This window comes from Zingiber officinale, chromosome 5A, assembly GCF_018446385.1.
Source record: "Zingiber officinale cultivar Zhangliang chromosome 5A, Zo_v1.1, whole genome shotgun sequence".
NCBI classification, from domain to species: Eukaryota; Viridiplantae; Streptophyta; class Magnoliopsida; order Zingiberales; family Zingiberaceae; genus Zingiber; species Zingiber officinale.
In genome coordinates, this window is record NC_055994.1 from 24,118,592 (window position 1) to 24,127,594 (window position 9,003).

Below are 9,003 nucleotides of genomic sequence, written 5' to 3' on the forward strand. Positions count from 1 at the left end.
GCTCTAGGTTGAAGAAAATAAAGTTACCCGATGGATATAGTTCAAATATTGGTAACTGTGTTTCTGTAGAAGAGCGTAATCTTATTGGGCTGAAATCTCATGATTGTCATATTCTAATGCAACAATTGCTATCAGTAGCATTGAGAAATCTTCTACCGAAAGGTCCACGTAATGCTATATTTATGTTGGGTACATTTTACAATGAATTATGTCAAAGAGTATTAGACCGGAACCGTTTAGAACAACTCGAGGAGAATATTGTTGAAATTCTATGCATGTTGGAAAGGTATTTTCCACCTGCTTTCTTTACCATCTCGGTTCACTTAACAATTCATTTAGCAAGAGAGGCTCGTTTGTGTGGACCAGTCCAATTCCCTTGGATGTATCCATTTGAAAGGTAATAAATAATTATTATTATTTTTGATAATTTTAATATTATAAAATAATTTATATTTTATTAGAACACTTCTTTCATTTGAATTTTACTTTGTGATTTAGATTTATGAAAACACTAAAAGGGTATGTGAAGAACCAGGCAAGACCAGAAGGATGCATAGCTGAGTGTTACCTCGCAGAAGAACGAATGATATTTTGTAGTGCTTATATAAAAAAGGCTTATAGTATTGGTGTTCGTTCTAATAGGAATGATGATTTGGAAGATGGATTATTAGAAGGTCGCCCAATTTCTAAAGGGAAAGAAAAGATTTTAGAGGACCACGTGTTGCAAGCTGCACATCGATATATATTATTCAATAGTGCAGAAGTTGAACCTTACTTACAGTGAGTGTAGTTAATTTCATATTGTTAGTCTTGATCTATTACATTTCTTATGTATTATAACATCTCCCTTCAATGATTTTAAATAGGATGCACATTGACGAGCTTAAACAAACAAATCATCGTTTCTCAAGTAATGAAACATTGTTACAAAAGAAACATATGGAAGCATTTGCCGAATGGTTATCAAAACAGGTTTCTGTTAACTCTTTAGGTCGAATTCAATGGCTAGCACATGGTCCTAGAAAGCACGTTACATCTTATACAGGATATATTGTAAATGGATATCGGTTCCACACAATTGATGTTGGAAGGTCGACACAAGATAGTGGTGTTTCAATTGAAGCCGATACTATTTATCAATCTAATGCTAATGACAATTCACATACAGTAGGAAGATTATCATACTATGGAGTTATTCGAGATATTATTTTGCTAGATTACTATTCTTTTAAAGTGTCTGTTTTTAGATGTGATTGGGTCAATCCTGGAACTGGTATCAAAATTAAAGATGGTTTTACACTGGTCAACTTACATCAAGGACTAAAAACTTTTGAAAGTGATCCTTTCATTTTAGCATTACAAGCAAAGCAAGTATTCTATTCTAGGGATAATGATGAATCAAATTGGTATGTGTTGCTAAAAGCGCCGCCTCAAGGTATTCATAACATGAACGTGCTTGAAGAAGATGCTTATACGTCATCAACACCTCTTGATGTATCCCAACTTGAGATTAACATTACTGAGAAAGAACTGTACTCAAGGAATGAGTGTGAGGGAATTGATGTGATTGAGACATGATGGACATTTTCAATTATATATTTTATAGTTATTTATTTTGATTGATACATGTTCTTATCAATAATTGCATAACTCTTTATTTAGTGTTTCAATATATTTGTCTGCTTATTTATTTTCAGCAATGCATCATGTCATATTACATGTTTGACCAGGTCATTACATAGCTTTCAAAGGATGAGTAAAATGGTTAAAAAACGTGGCAATGGATCTGTAGCTGAAATTCAGGTGATATTGTATTCTATTTTAAATCTTGGTTTATTTTACTAAAGACATTTCAATATCTCTTTTTGCTATTTAACAGGAAAATATAACTAATAAGTTATCGAGAATGGACTCTAACAATTCATCCAATTCATCAGAAGATTTGCATGGTAAAGAACCAATTGTTGATGAGAAAATTGATAAGAAAAAAGGACGGGGTGCGTCAAAGTTGAAAATGGTTAGTGGCCAAGACAAGTGCAAAGAGCTGGAGCGTAATGAGTTTGGTCAGCCGATTGGAGATAATTCAGTGAAGTACGCTTCTTTCCTAGGTTGCATGATAAAGGAATTTGTGCCATATACATTAGATGGATGGAGTAATATTGATGAAGAAGTGAAAGATAGGATGTGGAGTTGTCTTCAGGTAATATATTTAGTTACTTAATTTTTCATTTCCATTTTTATAACAAAATGTAGACATATTTTTGTGTTATTAAATGTGCAGATGACTTATAAAGTTGAGGATTGGGAAAAGAAAACAATTTTTCAAAAGTTAGCTAAATTGTGGCGTGATATAAAATTCAAATTGCAAATACTTGTACGGGAAGCTAATACAAGTCAAGTGGCTTCACAAGATCTCAGTTTGTTGAAGCCTGAATTTATGGACCAAAATCAGTGGGACTTGTTTGTACAGAGAACATTATCATCTACCTTTCAAGTAAGTATTTATTCACTTAGACCATGAGTTGGATGCGAATGCATTGAATTTATTCTAATGCTATGGTTGGGTAAGAGACTACTAAGTTTTAATATGTTGGAGAGTTTGATTATGCGATTTTGACTAATCTTAGGAAAAGAGTGCAAGATTTAGATCAATGAGGGAAAAACAAAACCACATTCACACAATGAGTCGGAGGGGCTATGCTCGTTTGACTCACATTATGGTAATTATTTTAAATTTATTATAATTTAAGTAATAATTAATGATATATGCATCTTTTAAGTTATGCTGTAATGATTTTGTATATATTTTTATATTTAAGGAAAAGACAAGTCCGATGGATACAAAAATTACGAGATCGCAAGTTTGGATTGAAGGTCACAAGAGAAAAAATGGGGAGCCCAGTACTCAAGCCGTTGGAGAGAAAATGGTAAGCATGTTCATTCATTTTAGATTTCTTTGAAATTTTATTCCATTGATATGGTTTTTCATAAGCATTTATACTTAAGATCTCCATTTATACTCTTACCAATGTCTCTGTAGAAAGACTTTTATCATGTTAAGCAAGTATTCCACTAATCTTGTTTTTTCTATAACTCCTTACCTATTACTTGGATCTAAGATATGGCCAAGAATGCTAACGAAACCATACAATACATAGCTCTAATTGTTCTGCTTTGCATCATGACCTTATCAAATGAAGCAACTAGGTTTCCCCAACAATCCAATCACAATTTGGATCATTCTGGTTTTCTAAGCAGCGCTTTGGTTCATATAAAGGGGTTGTTTGATCGAATGGGTTGACAACGAGTTTTCCCCAGCAATCCAGTCACAATTTGGATTGTACACATACCAACACTAAGAAATGATAGCATTAACATCACTCAGCTAAGTTTACAGGAGGATCTAAGCTGCCAACAAGGATTGCCAGATCGATGTCCTTGTCCTCAAATTTTTTGATGAAAGGATGACTCTGAAAATTCAGTTAGAATCTATCAATTTCTTGAGCATTACAGCGAACAAAAAAGAATTACCGAACCACTGACCAGGAGCTCCAAGGATGACAGGCGTTGCTTAGGGTCTTTCTGTATGCTGCAAACAATTCGACGGTAAGGCTAATCAAGTAGTTTCAACTTGCAAATGAAGAGAACATACCAAAGTAGGAAGTTCTGACTGTAATACATATGCACACAGTCACCAAAGCTTTTAGGGACTTGTGAGAATATACATCATGCTTAGTCGGTAGATTTTGGCAGCTTTTGTGAGCAAATTGTCAGAAATCTTGGATGAACATGAGAATAGTATCTCCTCAAACCATGATAATGTGATTCTTGTTAGAATTAATGTCAATGTGGATATGCTAGAGTTAACGTTTGGTCCTACATTTTGTATTTAACCTTTAGTTATTATGTGGTTCAAATTGGATTAGCATTCTTGGTTTCAGCAACTATTCAATATCGAACAGCAGAAGCATCAGTGTTAAAGTAGTCTCAGTAAGGCTCTATTTTCCATATATAGAATCTGAACACCATCTTGCAAAAAGCCAAACTCAGTCATAGATTACGAATTATATGACTAAAGATTAGCTCACAACATAAGAATGGATGGCACAAAGATTCAGTAAAATCAGATGGCCTCAACTTAGATTTATTTTGTCTTTCTCCAAAATGAGAAAACAAATGGACATACATTTGCATAAACATAGATGTGCTACTGGGCCTATACCAATTTCTTAGAATAATTATCTAAAACAACCAATTAGATCTTTTGTTGAAGTACGTACATGTTATTTTATTAAACTACGTGCATTATATGTTGATTTCATTTACATGCATTATATGTTGATGTTCAGTATAGTCATCTATTATATTAATGATAATATATTGAAAGTTATTTTTTGTTGCAGAAAAAAATATTAGAATGTCCACCCGAATCTCAAAACACAACTAATATTGCTGATGATGCAATTAGCATTGTGTTTGGCAATGAAGCTCGGGTAGAGTGCGTGGAATGGGCTTTGGAGTAACACCATCGAAAGTTGGAGCTTCAGTGCAACAAAATGGAATGGTTCAACAACTTCAAACTATAGTACAAAATGTTCAACAACAAATGCAGGAAATGAGGCAAAAAAATCAACTAGAAATGCAAGAAATGAGGTCTATGTTTTTACAAAGTATGAGACAACAAAATCATCCAGAACAGGTTAGTAAGTAAACAATATATATAAAATAAGTTGATATGTACACTTAAATCATTTTGAATTATCATGATGACATTGTTTGACACGATTTGGTTATAAAATTAGATTGCTAGTGGTGGTATTTGTAGTGGTATTGGGAATGAATTTGGTAGCAATAGCGATATTAATATTGGTGTCAAAAAAAGTGGTGATTTTGGTCATGTTTTTCAGGTGATTATCATAAAATTATGTATTTCTGAATCACAAAATTGTTACAAAAATATATATGATTGAATTAATAATTTTGTATTGTTTATTTACAGTCAAATTCGAGAAATGTGAGTCGTGGAGATATATGTGCTAATACTAAATGTAAGCTGCTTCATTGGTCTGCTGATGAATTAGTTGTTGCAGAAGGTCGAATTGCATCCACAGATCCAAATACAAAAGTGCATCACGTTATTCTTGGTGGATCATGTTGGAAAGTTTGGGTTGATAAAGTTTTGGTGGAAAAGGTGGACCTAATTCGACCAAATGATGAAATGCAGTTTCTTGATGATGCAATAGGAAGCACGGTTGCATGGTTATCGAAATTTATAGTATTGTGTGATTGGTACATAATATACTAATTTGTGTAGATTGTAAGTTTAATTGTTGTTATGTAATAACTAGTTTGATAGAGATTTTGTATCTTGTTTAAGATCTTTAAATTTTTTTGGTATAATGAAAAACTATGACTTTTGTTAATTTTGTGGATTTATTTGCACTAAATTTATTGTAAAATTTTGGTTTATTATTTTCATCAAATTAATATTTTTTTTTAATATAGTTAAGACTATCAACAGCGTACATTTATAAGCTGTAGATTATTATCCTTAGTGCATAAAAATACTTTTCGCGGCGTGCTTTGTGCGCTACGGATAATATTATCCGCAGCGCGCAAAGCACGCCGCGGAAACTACTATTTGTAGCGTGCTTTGCGCGCTGCGGATAATACTTTCCGTAGCGCACAAAGCACGCCGCGGAAAGTATTATCCGCGGTGCACAACACATGCCGCGAAAAGTATTATCCACGGCGCGCAAAGCATGCCGCGGAAAGTATTATCCGCAGCGCGTAAAGCATGTCGCGGAAAGTATTATCCGCGGCGCGCAAAGCACACCGCGGATAATATTATCCGCAGCGCGCAAAGTACGCTGTCAATAATTTAGGATTTTTAACAGCTTTTAATTATGCAGCATGCAATGCGCGCTGCGGAAAGCGAATTTGCGCGCTACGAAAAGCTATTTTTGTTGTAGTGACAAGACTAAAATTCAGCTAGGTCTGCGGGACCCGATAGCCGGTGGGAAGTCCAGATTGGTTCGTGGGACCCAATATCTAGTGGGAAGTCTAATTGGGCCCGCAGGACCTGACAACTAGCCGAAGTCCAGTTGAGTCTGTGGACCTGACAACTAGTGGAAAGACCTGGTGGGTCAAAGGTAAGTCAAGTGACTGCAGTTAGTAAGTAAGAGGTAAGCAACTGGAGGAGAGATCCAGTAAGGACGCGTTCCTGATTGAGCGAACTGTAGATGTCAGTCCAACATAGATCCATTTGGAAAACCTAAGTTGAGACCTTGATTAGATTCTGGTCTTGAGGAGACAGGATCTAATTACTACTTCTATCTTATTACGTTGTGCTAACTTTTTTTATAGGATAAATAAATTTTTATTTGCCCAAAACTAACTCTTTTTTATAGGGAAGAAAGCTTAAAAAAGGGTGTCCGGATGCCCAAAAGGGATCCGGGCGCTCGGACTAGTCTCGCCCGAGCGGGTGCCAGGCACCCGGGTGGTCTGGGCACTTGGAGTTGGTCCAGGCGCCCGGACCAGAAAAATTATCCCGAAGATGAGTTCGAGCACGTTGACTGGATGATTCCACGTCAACGATTCAAGCGCTCGGAGGGGTCCAGGCGCCCAAAAGTGGATAAACTTCCCAAATAAAGTTTCAACAAGAGATCACCACGTTAGCAATTGTCCAGACGCCTGGAATGGGCGTATATAAGGGTCTTTGACTAGCATCTTCAAAACATCATCTACTACAATTTTCCTTCCTGTGCCCTGCTTCAAAAAAGCTCCTACGACACTGTAATGCTCCACCGGCAATCGGACATCAAGCTTTACTTAGTTTTTTCTATTGTCGGTAACTTTTCATATATAGTTCTTGTACTTCATTATTTTATCTTTTCAAACTATTAGTGCATTGCCCAACGAAAGTGATCGACAATCGTGGGCTTTGGAATAGGAGTCATCATAGGCTCCGAACCAAGTAAAACTTGGCATTGTTAGCTTTGTGTTGTTTGTTTCCCTTTTCCGCTGTGCAACTCGTTTTAACTTGCGATTTTTGACGAACATTATTCACCTCCCCCCCCCACTCTCTAGCTACTTTACGATCCAACAATTACCCTTTATCACCAAGGGACACGATCATGCAATCTAAATTACTCTATCACCTCCTAGCATAGTGTAATGACCACCCCTCTTACTACTACTACTCTCTAAGGATGACCGTTACGTTACTTAACTACTAACTCTACTTAACCGGTATGATTAAAAAAAATCACATGGAAACCCTACCGAAAAATTCTGACAGAGTCTCCCCTGTACCGGTGACCATAATCATTAATACATAACATAATATACACAGTCACAGGCGGCTGGAACACATATCAAACACACAAAAGGAATAACATCACCACGCAGTTTAATGAAATCAAATCATGCAAGTAATGAATAGCGGAAACAAAATAAAAACATACAATTAACTAATAGCGGAAGACTAAATGACTCATCTAATACATTCTTAATAAATGGCAATCTTAATAAATTCTTAAACTAAGTCCCAAGGCTTCCATAGTCCTGGCATCACACACCATCCGCGCCACCTTGTCGCCTTCCTTGCTAAATCTTTTCTTTTTCTTTATCTGCAGTAAGAGGAAGTGTAGTTTATAAGCAAAATTTACTTAGTAAGCGCTATCTAACTCACAAAATCACAAATGTGCATGTATACGAAAAAAACTAGAAACTATATGCTCTAAAAAGAATTAAAGCATAAACATAACTGCTCATGTCAAACTAATAGCAAAGAAAAGCTAAGGAATCTACTCATGTAGTTATAATAGTTAATCATGCTGCTCATCTAATAGGTAAACATGAAAACTACTCATCTACTAGATAAACATGGTAGAATAAGGAACTAAACTTACTGATTTTTAGAACCATATGAAACTTATTTCATTTGTTCTAACTTAATCTTTAATACTTTATGTTTATGTAAAACTCATTTTACTTGTTCAAAAACTTATACTTATAATACTTCAAAATAATAATCAACTTCTTCTTGGGCCCAGGCATAGTACCATCTTATGCGCGTTCCCAAATAGGTTGGGGTAGCGAGCCACAAATCCTAAAAGAGCAGACCTCGGTCTACCAGGGCCAAGACCTCGGAATTGGACACCTAGATTTGTTTAACGACAACCTCGGAAGTCGGGTACTAGCCTCTTCTTAAAAGTAAAATACTTATAATCTTAATTACTTCTTCTTTAAATGCCTTGGCATTTTAATAGGCACCTTGTGTGCCAAAAATCCCTAAAGTCTCGACTTTGGGATCTACTTAAGGTCTCGGCCTTTTCTTTTCTTTTCTTTATCTTTCTTATACTTTTCTTATAAAAGCATGCTTCTTACAAAACTGAAATGTTTAAACAAATTCAAACACTGCAATGCTTAGACAAAATCTGCATACAAGTTTAAACAGAAATCTGCATATTAAGCTTAACTAAAATCTGCATATTGAGCTTATCTAAAATCTGCATACTAAACTTATCTAAAATCTGCATGCTATTCATGAAAGGATTTAAGCTTGGTACAGTAACAATGCTTTAACAAATCTACATATTAAGCTTATCTAAAATCTGCACTAATACTTAATAGAAATCTGCATACTAGCTTAATAAAAATCTGCATAATAGCTTAACAGAAAATCTATACTGCATACTTTAAAAATGAGGACTGTTCTTGCCCAATGCATAGCATAAAAAGATCTAACTAGCAAGCTTAAGGCAAGGTTGTTCCAACTAATTAAGAAAGCATCAGAAACTAAATCTGAAACTGAAATCTTATACTTAAATCATAATTCAGGTTTTCTTGGCAACTAAAAGTTAAGTGCCTTTTAGAAAAGACCCGGCACATCCAATGACAAAAAGTTAAAGAAAGGAACATGCAAGGACATGCTTTTCTTTAACCTTTACAAATTAAAGATCTAATGTGGCCAGACATTTCAATGGATACCACCGAAGG

The 9,003-nt window shown here is 35.2% G+C and overlaps 1 long non-coding RNA gene across 1 annotated transcript; it reads left to right on the forward strand.

The window, feature by feature from the left end:
* The first annotated feature begins 2,667 nt into the window (after positions 1–2,667).
* On the forward strand, positions 2,668–4,489 carry LOC121982704. Its single transcript, XR_006112197.1, has 3 exons — positions 2,668–2,720; positions 2,820–2,927; positions 4,404–4,489. It is a non-coding gene; the product is annotated as an uncharacterized LOC121982704 (long non-coding RNA).
* The last annotated feature ends 4,514 nt before the right edge of the window (positions 4,490–9,003 follow it).